Source organism: Saccopteryx bilineata, chromosome 3 (genome assembly GCF_036850765.1).
Source record: "Saccopteryx bilineata isolate mSacBil1 chromosome 3, mSacBil1_pri_phased_curated, whole genome shotgun sequence".
NCBI lineage: Eukaryota > Metazoa > Chordata > Mammalia > Chiroptera > Emballonuridae > Saccopteryx > Saccopteryx bilineata.
This window is the reverse complement of record NC_089492.1, coordinates 97,075,668-97,090,781: the sequence shown is the minus strand read 5'-3', so window position 1 is coordinate 97,090,781 and position 15,114 is coordinate 97,075,668. Positions and strand designations below refer to the sequence as shown.

The 15,114-nt window shown below is 36.8% G+C and overlaps 1 protein-coding gene across 12 annotated transcripts in view; it reads left to right on the top strand.

Moving 5' to 3' along the window:
• Nucleotides 1-15,114, top strand: part of SLC8A1 (solute carrier family 8 member A1) — a 373,856-nt gene that overhangs the window by 282,579 nt on the left and 76,163 nt on the right. The window lies entirely within an intron of this gene.

The window sequence follows — 15,114 nt, the reverse complement described above, 5'->3', positions numbered from 1 at the left end:
ATTTTATTCAATCTCGCCACTGGCCTCACTTACCTTTGAATGTCTATATCAAGAAGTCTGACTTCATGAGAGAGTAAATTTAGTTAAAACTATAAAAAGGATTTTAATTACTCTAGAAGCTCAAATATAGCTCAATAGAAGAAGTACTCAAGACTTATCAATATTACACCAAGACAGCAAGTTAATATAAAAGGGAAATTCCATAAATAAGCTTTTAAGAGTTTCCTGTACTATTTAGTACAAAAATTGAAAAATTCTTTTTTCTACTGAACTAGTAGGATTTATTCAGGATACAAAGACTTGTCCTTGAAAATATACTTTTATCTCTCCCTTATTACTCCATTTTATTAAGTGAACCATATATTAATAATAATACATATAAGTTAAATTCAATTCTAATGATGAAAGTTAATAGAAATTAAGTTAAACCTAATAGGGTAGTATCATAATAAATATCTTACTAAAGTATCAGTTCATGTTTTAGCAGTCAATTGTGTCTGCTGCTATAATTTCTAAGCTTTAGTTCGGTAAATACAAAATACAACTCTGAAAGGAGACCTATAGACAGGTGTCAGATATCACTGCCTTTATCTCCACACAGTAAACTCTTATTTTCCAAAACTTTCTAGTTTCAAAATGAGAATCTTAAGGTAGATAACGGTAATAAAAGCACCTTGCAATGCTTAATGTGTGAAGAGTTCTTTTATAGATTGTTTTTTTTTCTGTCAACACCATGGGATTCTCATTTTATATTTGATGAAATTGAAATTTAGAAAGAGAACATGACTTAACCAAGGTCATGCTGCTAAAGGCTATTATATTTATATAATAGAACTTTCTAGAGAATGTGTAAAATAGCACAAATTCTAAAAACAATAACCTTTTCTTGTAACAAGATCATGTCTAGGCCAAAAGCTATAATCATGAGGATTTGCCTTTTGAGCACTGACGGTAAACTATGTACAACTTATAACAAAATAAAAAATATTTTAAAGCCTAGTTATAGATTTTCCCCTACAATCAATGTACACTTTAAATGCAGCTCATAAGAAACCCTGTAATTAATCCAAGAATTGCTCACCAAGTACTTTAATCACTCTGTTTGGGATCTAGAGATTCAATTTTGTTAAACAGTGTCATTATTTGCATTCTGTAAACTTGCTCTGGTTCTGTTACTTCTGGTTCTGGGAGAAACTTTCATTATAAACAAGAAACATAAAAGGGAAAAAAAGATAAACATGTTTTTTAATTCAAAACCAATAAGCTCCATTCTGGTTCTGGTTAATTTTGATGTGAAGCTCTAAATTGCTGATATCAATAAGAACTTAATTGTCTTTTTTTCTGATTTTCTCTTGTGATGATTTTCTCTTTACCTATAAAGTGCCTTGGGTCCCTTCTGTTAAGAATATAAGCTCCAAAATAACTGTTTGATGTGGTTTCAAACCAAGAAGAATACCTGGAAAATATTTTAAAATCCAAATAAGTACTGCATTGGAAAGTTCAGTGATAGGCAGTGAATCGTTGTGTTTGGCAGAGAATAGAAAGCAACAGGAGCCCGGCCTGGGCAGCTCAGTCGATTAGAACGCCATCCCAGTAGGCCAAGGTTGTAAGGTTGATCACCAGTTGGGGCACATACAAGAATCAACCAATGAATCCATAAATATGTGGAACAACAAATCTCTCTCTCTCTCTCCCCTTCCCTCCCTGCCTCTCTCCCCCTCCCCCATCTCTCTCTCCCTCTCTTTTTCTCCCTCTGTTTCTCAAATCAATCAATACAAAAAGAAGAAAGAAAGCAGGAAGCAGGAGGTATATTGAGGATCTTGATATTTTGTGGGTAATAATTTCTAATTTATAGTTTATATCAGTTTCAATTTATACTTATTTATGACTAAACTCAAGAAATATTTCACCACATAGAGGCAACTAGTCAGAGCACTTATAGGCTTGCTACATTGCTGTAAAGCCAAGTATTCCCATAACTACTCTCTTTGAATAAAAAAATGGGGCCTCTATTTAAACTTGGAAGTATACTTAAGTGGAAAACAATTACGTGATTATTGACCATTCTCATCTCAGTAGGAATAGATCATCAAGTTTCTGATTTGGTGGTTGATAGGGGTACACCATTACACTGGACAAAGAAGGAAGGAAAAAGAAAAATGTAAGGATAGAAAACTGTTCAATGTGATGCCCAGAAAATTTGGGTTGGTTTTGTTTTATTCTTTAATGTTTCTGTGGATGGTATAGCTTGCTTTCATATCAAAGACTCTCCAGGTGGTGATTTCATACAGCCATTCTTGTTACTAAAGAAGGTCCATGGTTCTATGTATGGGACATTTAATTTATAAAGCATCTATCAGCATGACAGACAATAACTAAAGGCTATGAGTTAACAAAGAAAATTGTTCATTTTCTTCTATCAGCGTATTTTACTTCATTGAAAAGGGAGGGGGGAGGAAAGGTTTTCCACACAGAGTGGTGAATTGGATTTCGGTAGCACCAGAGAAGAAAAACACTACCATAGCAGAGTGAATATCAGCTGTGGATTTAGAGTCTAGAGATGAGTTTTTAGTCTGAATCTGGCATCCACTAGCTTTGAGGCATCAGCTAATTTCACGGAGCCTAGGTTTGCTCATCTGTATAATGAGAGGTGAACAGGTAGATTTCTATAACTGAAGACACAAAAACAGCTTCCAGACTGGAGGGAGAGTGGAGTGCTTGGGAAGAACAGGGCTGAATTTGAGAGGAAAATAACTAATACTATTTTCATGACAAACTTGGAAGTGGTGGTTAGGAGAAGGACACTAATCATTGGTATTTGTAAGTGATTTAGCACTAGGAATTATTTCTTAGGAAATGAACAAAAATGTAAAAAGAATGGCCTTTGGGGAAAACAGTATGGCAGATAATTCCTGAGAAATTTTCTAAGAAAAACTAGTCGAAAGGTTAGCAAGAACTAAGGAGAGAATTTTTCCACTTAAAAATGGAGAGACAGGCCCTGGCCAGTGGCTCAGTGGTAGAGTGTTGACCCAGCATGTGGCTGTTCCGAGTTCCAATTATGGTCAGGGCACATAGGAGAAGCAACCATCTACTTCTCCACCCCCCTTCCCTTATCTCTTCCTCTCTCTCTCTCTCTCTCTCTATATATATATATATATATATATATATATATAGAGAGAGAGAGAGAGAGAGAGAGAGAGAGAGAGAGATCTTCCTTTCCCATAGCCATGGCTAGGTTGGAGCGAGTTGGCCCTGGGCACTGAAGATGGCTTCATGGCCTCCACCTCAGGTGCTAAGAAGAGCTCAGTTGCTGAGCAACAGAGCAACACCCCAGATGGGCAGAGCATTGCCCCCTAGTGGGCTTGCTGGGTGGATACCTGTCAGGGCACATGCAGGAGTCTGTCTCTCTGCCTGCCCGTTTTTCACTTAATAAAAAAAATAATAATAGTAGAGAGACAAATTTTTCTAGGGCACAATCCTGACAAGGACTTCAATGAAATCTGATAGAAAAAGGAGATGAGGAATATGAAGTGAGGCCCAAGCACATAAAGAGGGTTGTAGGGAAAACAAACATACACCTATGAGGCAGTTAAGGGACAGGTAAAAAGATTTTCTTGAATGTCTTGGGCCTTAATTATCTTCAGCTCAAAATAATCCCCATGGCAAAGTAGCACATTCTGGGGCAGCCTACCCTGAACCCCATCCGCCTCTAACAGAGCTTAGTCCCAAGTAGCTCCTCAATAGAGAACATCACAAGTTTATAATATTTTGCCTTATAATATTTATTCCCCTTACACCATAAAATATAGATTCATCTAGTTAAATAGTAAAAGTAGATATTTTTTGAAAACTGTCTATAATCCATTCATAAAGATATATAGTTAATTGCATTCATATAAAAACATTTCATTGGACATCTTGTACCATTTTAAAGGGGAGGGTTTTAAAATTGTTTTTCTTATGTCATGGGCAGTGTTCAAAGCATAACTAAGTGAAAAATTATGATACCAAATTTTATACACACACACACATATGCTTGCATACACATATAACATGGTTTGAAGTATTCAATTGTGCATTTTAAAGGCTAAAGCAAATATTTCTAATGTTAAATAGTGATTTCTAGTGGCAGGCTTATGGTTGATTTTTTTTTCTTTTTCTTCATTTGTCAGATTTTCAACAATAAACAAGTATTATTTTAAAAGGCAGGAAAGCAACTTACAAAGTAACATCTGAAATCAATTTATATTAGTTTAATTGTATTTAGTGAAAAAGAGCCCATGAAATACAAACATGCTAATATAAGCTATTGGTCATTCTGCCAACTTATGATGTTTCCACATGAACAAGGACAGACCTCTGTTCAAATTTAAGTTTTGTCTAGGTAATCAGGAAAAGCAAAAGCCCAAGATACACATGGGTACAGAGAAAATGGCAAGGCAAGAATTGTGTGCCGGCATCCCTGTCCAGAAGCATTCAGGAGGTCATTTTTTTCCCTTCTCTATTGTAGAACCATTCAGAGCTATGGTCATGGTTACAGAGACCTGATTAGTCTTAATAATTATGTTATTTATACACATAAATTAACATTGAAGTAGCTTAAAAAAACTTCCTGGAGAGTTTCTTATAAGACACCTGCAGGATAAACAAATCCAAGTCCAACCTACCTTTCCAATCTTATATACTTCACTGGGTAAGTTTCCAATAAATATTATTTACTCTTTTGTAAATCATTGGCCTCCATTGTGAAATGAAAAACTAAAATCCAAACATTCATAAAATATATCGCCTGAAGGAATAAGGATTGATAGCTTACTTTAATGTAAAATAGCAATTCAATATTGGATATGGGATAGAAATGTGAAATATAAAAATCAGCATCAATTCACTAGTTATTGATTTAACTGTCTTCAAGAACATACCTGGCGTCCTATCTCTTAGAATATTTTCTATTAATGCATGCGGAGAGATTGATTTGCCATTGACTCTTGTGGCCATGGAGAAGAAAGGAAGAGAGAATATGAATAAAAAATTTTACGAAAGCTAGCTTCATTTCTTGGTGTTCTATTTTTAATCTGACCTCTTTTGAATAGAGATGCTTTTGGCATATCCTCGCTGCTGTCCTGTACCATTCCAAGAGTAAAATCTTTCCATTGTTTCCCAGGGAAACTCTTCCCTTTGAAGAATGAATCTTGACAAAGGTGGGGAAAACCAGAGGTAGAAATAATCTGGAAAGAGTCTAGTGACAACCCAAGAATGTTTAAAATGTCCAAGATGAAGTTTATTGACTGCAGAGGAGTGAGGCAAGACTAAAATATAAATTTTATAAATCACAAAATTATGGTCACTTTTCAATACATCCGTATCATTTTCTCTTAGTAAACCACTCATGTGATTTTCACATCAGCCTGCCATAATGGAAGAGAGCCTTGGGAATACTAGAATTTCCAGCATATTGTTTATCAGAACAATAATTCTAGGGTCCAGACAGTGTCTCTTTCAAGTGGTCAACTAGCATGCCTTCTAGGATAGGAAGATAAATCACAAGTTTCTTTTTTGAGACTAAAGCTGACAACTACTTGCTAAAAAAGAGAGAGACCAAAAAAGAATTAATTTTTATTTTGCATTGGAAAAAAATGAATTGTCATTCAGTTTCAAAAGTAAACAAAGGAAAATAAAGTAGGACGAGGTTTTATTGGAAAACCCCAGTCCAGTGTTCTGTAACTGGATTCCCTGGAGAACAGCAGGATTTTAAGCTGTTCCTGTCTCTTGCCCTGTTTGAAGCGATGATTTCAATTACCACTTGATAATGCAAAGAGATCAGTGCACAGATGACAAGGCCTCCTGGAGAATTACTTTGGTTTAGCTACTTTAGCAACTCTCATCTTTGGAGTTTATTTAAATCACTGAAGAGCACTATCCAGGCTCGTCAGGCTCTGCCTCATAGCAGGAGCTCCAGGAAAAGAATGACTTCAGTCCCCTTTGTGTATCTAGCTAACGTGGTGAGAGGGAACCTGGCCGAGCTGGGACTGGGTTGCCAAAAGGTAGTCTTATGTCCCTGGCTTTGTTGAGTTTAAGGTTCTATACTTAAACTCATTATAGGGGATGTGATCCAAGGAAGGTACATATGAGAGTGAATTTGAGGGGATTTCCTATTACTCCATCAAATATTTCCTGACCCCACCTTCACCAGCTGCCAGCTGCCCCTTTTGGTGACTAAGGTGAACAGGCAAGTAAGAACTACAAAGTAAATCACTCCTTTTCAATTCATAATAACTCTTTCTAACATTTTATAGTTAATGTCCTTTGCAAAATTGTTTAGCATGCATTATATCATTTCATCTTTGAAACAATCCGTGAAGTTTTATTTTTCCACACTTGATGAACGACAGTTATTATTTGATTGTCGCAACACTATGAACATCGAAATCCCTGTGAAATGAGTTTTCTTATCCCTATTTGATAGATGGTAACATAGATGTCTTAGAAAGATGCCAGAACTGGCCCAAATACCTCAGTTAACCAGTGGCAGAGCCAAGTTACAAACACAAGTAACTTGAGTCCCATTTTGGTGCTCCTGACATTTCAACAAAGGAAACAACAGATTTAAGTCATGATTATTCCCTTTCCTATGACCATCTGAGCACGGAACCTAGAAAAAACTCCTAAGCAAATCCATGCCCAAAGTTTCTCGCCCATAATCCAAACATAGTATAAAATTATTATTAGAAATAATAGGAATAGCAGCCTGTTCCATCCTATTTGGAATGCTAATTAGGGGAGTTGATTTGGGTCACTCATGGAAACCAACCAGAATGTATGCATGGTGTTCTTTGCCCCTTTCTTTCCCTAGCTCCAAATCCAGTGACTCACTAAATCAGTGTTTGAAGAGAAAAATAAGCTTAAAAGGGCCCAGGAGTTTAAACCAAGTGCTCCTATGGCAGCCAGCCCATTGCATATCTTCCTGTAGGGGGCAACACATCGATGCCAGCAAGGTTGCTGGGTAATGCCCACGGTGATATGAAGCGAGCTGTTGACCACCAGAGCAGAAGCACAACCTACGAAGTTAGTCCTTTCCTTTCCTTTCTTTTTTAAATAAATTCTGTGAAAGAGACACTGCTTCTGACATTGTCATAGTACTTTACACTTTGGGGAAAACACACCAGCCAATGAAACCGGGCCTGAGGTAATACTCGCCTTAAATACTTAATGTGGCCAAGCACAGCATCAGTAGCCCTTGACCCTGAAGGAGGCAGGGAGCATTCTGCGGGAATGCCGAGGGAAGGGCTGGATTGAGCGGCAGTGGAGCTGACAGAAGCAGCAATGGCACTTAGCTTTGGTGTTGGTGGTTTTCAGGTCTCACGGCATGCGGCAGGCACCCCAGTTTTCCGTCATGCGGTACTGGCAAAATTTGAAACTCTTTATTGAAAACCCTGAACATTCTCACAACCTTTTCTCATCTAAAGAAACAACCTTTCTAAAGACTAGGGTTTCTCCTGAACCTTATCTTTTTATTATTTTGTTTTGTTTTGTTTTAAATTACTTTCTCTTTATTTTTAAGTAACACCTTTGTTAAGATATAATTGACATACCATAGAATTCACCCATTGAAAATATGCAACCCAGTGGGCGTCATGTATTCTCGGAATTGTACAACCATCGCTACAGTCAGTTTTAGAATATTTTATCACCCCAAAATGAAATCCCATTGCCCATTAGCAGTCATCCCTGTTGATTCCCTAACACCCAGCCCAGGCAGCCTTTGATCTACTTTCTGTCTCGATGGGTTTGCCTGTTCTGGATTTTTCATATAAATGGAATCATACAACCTGTGAAATTTTGTGTCTGGCTTTTTTGACTTAGCATTATGTTTTCAAGGTCCATCCATGTCATAGTGTCAGGGAGGAAAAATAATATTCCCTCTACCCTTCAGAGTTCTTGGCTGAGACTATGTACTAAGAAAAAGATTAACAAGAGAAAAACATGTATACTACCTGTGTACATGGGAGATATTCTGGGGAAAAAAATGCATCGTTTTCTGAGGAGGCCTAAATGTAAGCTTAAATATCATCTTAGCAGAAACGGTGTGGCCCCATAGGGGAGAATAAATAATTTGGGGGAAAGATGAATAGGCCCATAGAGGAATAATAGGAGATATGACAATTGGTGACAGTTTGTTGGGCTCTGGTGTTGACTTCTAATCTCCCCTCCTGGATGATGAAACTCCTGTGAGGGGATTTATGCCAATTGACTTCCTTTTGCAGAGTCTGTATTTAGGCAGATAAGGGGAATTCAGAGAAAGCCTTTCTCTGCATTTACTATTTTTCAAGCGCCTATAGCTCAAAATAATGAATTTTTTTGACATGGAATATTCTGGGGTAGCATATCCATAGCATGCTACCCTTTAGTGGCATGCCCCAGAATCTCACTCCTTTTTTGTTGCCGGGTAGTATTCTATCCGATGGATCGATCACGTTGTGTTTATCTATTCATCACTCGATAGACATTTAGGTTTTTTTTCCCTTTTCTGGCTGTGATGAATAATGCTGTGGTCAAAGAACCTGCCAGATCCTTTTCCTTCGTATGTGGTCAGTCCTGCGTCACTTCTCTCCTGAGGCTGAGTTTGGTGGCTTACCTGGGAAAGGTTTCCAGTTCCCCTGATGTGGCCTTTTGCCAACATGGCTCTGAGTCTCTGCGTGGGGGATATGAGGCATGGCTATCTTCGGTGGCAATTGAAACCCTTAATTTTTTTAGTCTCCAAATAGAACCTCTGTTGTATAAATCCTCTCATCAGAGTTCCTATCACTTTGTTAAGAAGGGAAGCGTTCTGTTGTCTGAATGTGAAGGGTGTTTTCTCTCCTATACTATTAAGGTTGTCTGAGGAGGCCAGCATTTCCTAAGATGAGAAAACAATTTGAAGTACTTACTCTGTTTACTCCAGAGGAGGATGTCAGTGAAGGACAAAATGTTTCTCCCATCTTCCAATCTAGACTCCTAATTTGATCTAAAATTTTGTTTTGGCTCTCACTTCCTCACATTCTACGTAGTCTTTATTTAATACATTCTTTTAAACACCAGGCCATATATTCTAGCTCTCCATTAGCCAGTTTCCTGGATGCATATTAGAATCACTTGAAAAACTTTTAAAAACCATATTCCTATTGGAGCCCACCGCCGAAAAGTTTGACTTCACTGATCCAGAGTAGGCCCAGCCCAGGCATTTAAACTTTGCAAAGCCCCGCACGTGATTCTAATATGCTGGCAGTTCCAAAACATAAGGCCAACTATTACCAGCCTCTTAATTATCTGACTTAATGGAAGTACCCACTGTCCTGTCCAGGTCAGTGCTTCTCAAACTTTCACACACATAGGTGTCCTCTGGGGATCTCGTTAAAATGCAGATCTGATTTGGTGGGTGTGGGTGTGCCCTGAGGTTCTGGAAGACTAACAAGCCCCCTCTGAAACCCTGGCTACTGGTTGGCTGCTCCAAGTCCTTGGAGTTGGTGAGCTTCTACATGTTCAGGTCACTTTTCAATTAATCTTAATAAGACCTTTTTCTCTTCAAGGATTTTAGCTTTTAAGGCAGCCATTGTCAAGTCTAATATATGCTGCAGGCCTTTTAAAAATAGAGTTGAAAATCTGTCATGGGCCATCTAGGCAGTCTTTGTGAACATAAAGATGGAACAATACACCTCTCTATTAATATAAACTAATGATCCAGTCCCTTTAAAGTGTTCATAAAACTATTGCACATCTGAATGGATAAGGGACCTTGCGGGTCACATAATTGAAAGGTATTGGTCTTTGGAGCCAGTCACAGGAGTCTCACTTTGTGATCTTGGAAATTACCTACCTTCTCTGAGTCACTGTGTCCTCGGGGGTTAAGAAGGTAGGTGAAATAAGAAATGCAAAATGCCCATCAATCCATTGACCTCTGAATATGCCCCTAAGCGAGGTTGAATCTTAAAAATAAAATAAAACTTAAAGGAGCCATTGCAGTATCTAAGTATGTAAAATTCTCTCTAAAATCTCTTGCATGAAGATTTAGAAAGATTCATTTCTGCTTAATCCTCCAACTTGTCTTTTTCTCACTTCTGCCAACATTAAGGGCAACCTGGGGGAAAAGAAACCACAAAAGGACTGATTGAAGCTGAAACTGGAAAAAAAAAAAAGACTGTGATACAACTTTGGCTTAATGATGAGTGACTAGAACATAGTTTGAAGATATTTTCTTTTTAGTTTCCACTAATAAAACCACCTCTTTCTTCTCTTTCTCATCATCTTCCTGAGTCACCACCTGATATAAGAACTCCTTGTTTGAATTCTTGAAGGTCTTCAGGTCCTTTGTTAGAATGTTAAAAGGTGTTCCAGTCCTTTACGACCCATCAGATAAGAGAGAGACTGAGAAGTCAAGTATAGAAGTGGGTTTACTATCATCAAAGGCAAAACTCTGCAAAAATCAAAAGGAATATCTGTATGTTTCCACAAATAAATTGATCTTTCTTAACCAAATGCTTTGCTCACTCACCCCTGAAATGGAACTAAAATATATTTGCATAAAAATTTTGGCCATATTGAGAAATTACTTACTGTATCATAACTCATTTGCTAGTTTCCAGAAAACATAATTTTTATACTATACTGCTCAACTTTAGCGATGTAAAAAACAAAAAAATGAAGTGAATTCTTCTTACCTTCTTCATAACAATTACGCAAAAATTCTATTCCTTTTAGTGTAAGAACAGTGTTAAGAGTTGTCATTGGATGAAGGGCTGTGTATACCTAACTGTTCTAGTCTTGTTTTGGTTAACCTTTCAATTTAAAGAAATAACAACAGGCCCTGGTTGGGTAGTTCAGTTGATTAACAAATTGTCCCTACATGTTGAGATTGCAGGTTTGATTCCTGGTCAGGGCACTTACGAGGATCAACCAATGACGGCGTAAATAAATGGAACAACAAATCGATGTTTCTCTTCTCTCTCTCTCTTCCTCTCTCTTTAAAAGTCAATTACAGTGCTATGGTGTTCTTAGGGTATCTTCCTAAAAGTGGGATAGCTGGGTCAAAAAGAAGTTCGATTTTTAATTTTTTGAGGAATCTCCATACTGTTTTCCACAGTGGCTGCACCAGTCTGCATTCCCATCAGCAGTGCAGGAGGGTTCCCTTTTCTCCACATCCTAACCAGCACTTATTCTGTGTTGTTTTGTTGATGAGCGCCATTCTGACTGGGTGTGAGGTGATATCTCATTGTGGTTTTAATTTGCATTTCTCTAATGATTAGTGATGTTGAGCATTTTTTCATATGCCTATTGGCCATCTATATGTCCTCTTTGGAGAAGTATCTATTCATTTCTTTTGCCCATTTTTTGATTGGATTGATTGTCTTCCTGGTGTGAAATTTACAAGTTCTTTATAAATTTTGGTTATTAACCTTTTATCAGACGTATTGTCAAATATGTTCTCCCATTTTGTAGAACACTATAGAACTGTTCCAAAAGGAGAAATGCACGCCCATGTTTATGGCAGCATTGTTCACAATAGCAAAGATCTGGAAACAGCCCAAGTGTCCATCAGTGGATGAGTGGATTAAAAAGCTTTGGTACATATATACTATGGAATACTACTCAGCCATAAGAAATGATGACATCGGATCATTTACAATAACATGGATGGACCATGATAACATTATACGGAGTGAAATAAGTAAATCAGAAAAAGCTAAGAACTATATGAATTCATAAATAGATGGGACATAAAAATGAGACTCAGAGACATGGACAAGAATGTGATGGTAATGGGGTAGGGGAAGAGAGGGAGGGGGCGAGGAAGGAAAGAGAGGGGGTGGGGGGAGGGGAGGGGCACAAAGAAAACCAGAAGGTGACGGAAGACAATTGGACTTTGAGTGACGGGTATGCAACATAATCAGATGTCAAAATAATCTGGAGATGTTTTCTCTGAACATATGTACCCTGATTTATCAATGTCACTGCATTAAAATTAATAAAAATAAGAAAAAAAAGAAAGAAAAAATAAAAGTCAATTACAAAGGAAAAAAGAAGTAATAGGTATCTGACTGCTTCCCTTTGGTAAATATACTGTTCACAAAAATTAGGGGATATTTCAAAATGAATATGAAGCAATAAAAAAAGAAGCATTTGATTTTTTTGTTGTTGTTATTAAACAATAATATCAGAAAAGCAATTGACAAGTTAAAGAAAGTTGTTTGATTATGCAAATGAGATGCAAAACCAACTTTTATTTCACTGGTGAGAATGTATTATACAAAAGGCCGAAAGTACTGGAGTGTCTGCACGTTCCCTGATCCCCTAATTTTTGTGAGCAGTATAGAACAAAAGAACAGATAACATAAATCTGTTCTCAGGGAAGATTCCTTGTGACAATGCTAAAGCTCTGTGAATGTGGGGTTGGTGTGGTGAGAGGGGCAAACTGGAGGAACTGCAAGGTCCCTTCGGTCCTTGGAGATCTTGCTTCTATTGCAGAAATGTGAGGAATAGGGCAAGCTTCTGCTGATTATCAGGTCAGTGTACCTGGACTCTTCACCACATCAGCCCCATCTCAGGGAACATCCCCTATGTTTTAAGAAGTGGTTACAGTTTCTTTTGTGCATTAGGCTTGGCAAATGAACAAAAGATATCCCTTTAAAAGTTGAATGAGTTAATTTTATCTTTGCTAAGGGGAGAAATAGTTTTGTTCTAAAACACAACATAGACATTACCAATTCCTTTTGAAGTTTGCCTCTCTTGATCCAGGCTAATTCATAAGGACTGATTTTCCCCTGCCTCTTTAAATTGACTGACATTACCCTTTAATAATCATTTCCAATTAGTTGCTTTACTGTGCAAGTAGGGCCAAATCAATATAAAACTTAATGGTTTCTCCTGTCAGGGACACTATTGATTGTATCACTAATGATTTTGAAATGTTATGCCATTATGCAAATTTCATCTATTTAAGGTACCTTTGCCAGAAACTCACAAAGGGACTGTTTTTCTCTTCATCTTTGATTTTCCAGGGTCACAGTTATCAAATACCAAAATAATTTTTAAGGATTATAACTCTAGTGAATAGTGATACTCTAACAATAAATTTTAAGTGCTTATTTTATTATACAAACAAATTGTGTGGAGGCCTATATTTCTCACATTCAACAGCTACTCAGTATGTAGAAAATAAAGCTATTACAGCAATAAAAGGATTAAATTCATCAAGGATAAGAAACAATACTTTATGTGGTTATTTGCATTTATTTGTAAATAAATGGTCATGTTGCCTTTGAACATGAAACTGGTAGCCTTTCCTAAACAAACACTTGCCTATTAAGTAAGCCTACTCCAACCATCTCTACTGTGCTTTCTTTATTTCTACAATCTAATAAAATATGTGAAGAGGTGCAGGATGAAGAAAGATAGATCAAATGTTTTTAATTAATATAGGCGAAAGCATTGCAACATGATATCTGGTTAACTGTACCCTATGATCAAGTGCTTTGATAATGAATCTTGGTTCATCAGGTCCAGACAATGTTAGTTAGCATGGCCCTTCTAATGACCATCAATACTTTCCCACACATATTATGATACTGATTGCTTTAGTAGAGATGTACACTATAGTTTATAATTACAAGGTAGTAAGATGGAAATAAATTCCTAAAATGCATGAGTTTGCTGACAGAGAGAGTAGATGATTGGCAGATTTTTCTTGAGTAAATTTTATCTCACTTATAACATCAAATCTTGTTCTGAAATTAAAAGCACACATATATTTTCTTGTCTTCTCTCTAATATTTTGTATTTTGGGGATTTGAGGAATGATTCTGGTTTAGCTGGGCTGGCTAAATTTTTTATATATATATACTAAGTAAATAGATGCATTCCATAAAATTGTTCTAGAGGTTAGCTAGGAACTGTTCACTTATACTTCTAATTGGAACTTTGTCACATCGCCAATAAATATTCAACTACTCTAAAAAATGATTATAGCTTTAGTCATTCACAGCTGCTCATCTAGCATTAGTATTTCAGTCTTTGCAGACAGAACTGAGCTAGAAAAGGCATCATCATGAGCTCCAACTCCTTAGTAGAGAAAAATTGAGATATGACCATCATGCAGGGATGTTCTGAATATGAGGAGAAGGGAACAGGTTATTGAGCTCCAAAGGACCAGAATCAATTGTTTGATTTCACTTCTACAATGCTAACCCAAGAAAGCAGGACTAAAGCAAGTAACATCAGGGACTGAAAGACAGACAATTAATAGCAATTTCTACCTATAGCTTCCTTCATCATAGGAAAAAAATACTGATACTTTTTGGCATGCATAGGTCTAAATGAAACTTTTAGATTTAGGTTCACAAAATTAAATATTTTCCTTCCAGAAAACCTAGAAAATTTCACCAAAACTGAATAATGCCTATGCCATTAAAACTGTGTGTCTATATAAACTAATTATTTCAAAAACTTTAGTCAGAATTGGTTTTGGCCAATGTTACTGAAAAGAATATTTTCAAAGATAAACAAGTGTTTAGGAGCTCTGAGTAAGTTGTAAAATGTGAAGAAATTAAGCCACTATTAATTAGAAGGTAACAATAGATGTATTTTTCAGAGTCATTAAGGCTGATGGGAAGTTGAGATTTGCATAGTATTTGCATGTGTCCCATCTGTCAGTCACTCACAACCAGAAGACCAGAAGGCAAGAAGTGCTAAAGGATGGGTTACAGAAAGAATTCTTAATGAACCACCTTGGTGTTATCTGTGGAGTTTGAGAATGGGCTCAGTGGTATATTTTGTCAAAGTTGAAACTCACTTTTGGGAAGGATAAAAATAACTGTCAGATCATAACTCCTCACCCTTCACTTTTCAAGATAGGTCTTGGGAGGCATCAGCTTCAATCTTTGAAAAGACAAAGTATGAACAACTTCCCCTTGTGATCTAGGTGGGAAATCTGACTCACCTGAATAAGAGTTTAATTCTAGGACACTGGGTAGGGTAAAATAAAGCACATAATATTTTCTTTTGCAGTACTTTAATACATTTATTATTTTAGTAAAATCTTATGTTGAAAATATTATGTTTGGAAATACAACAAAGCAAAATGAA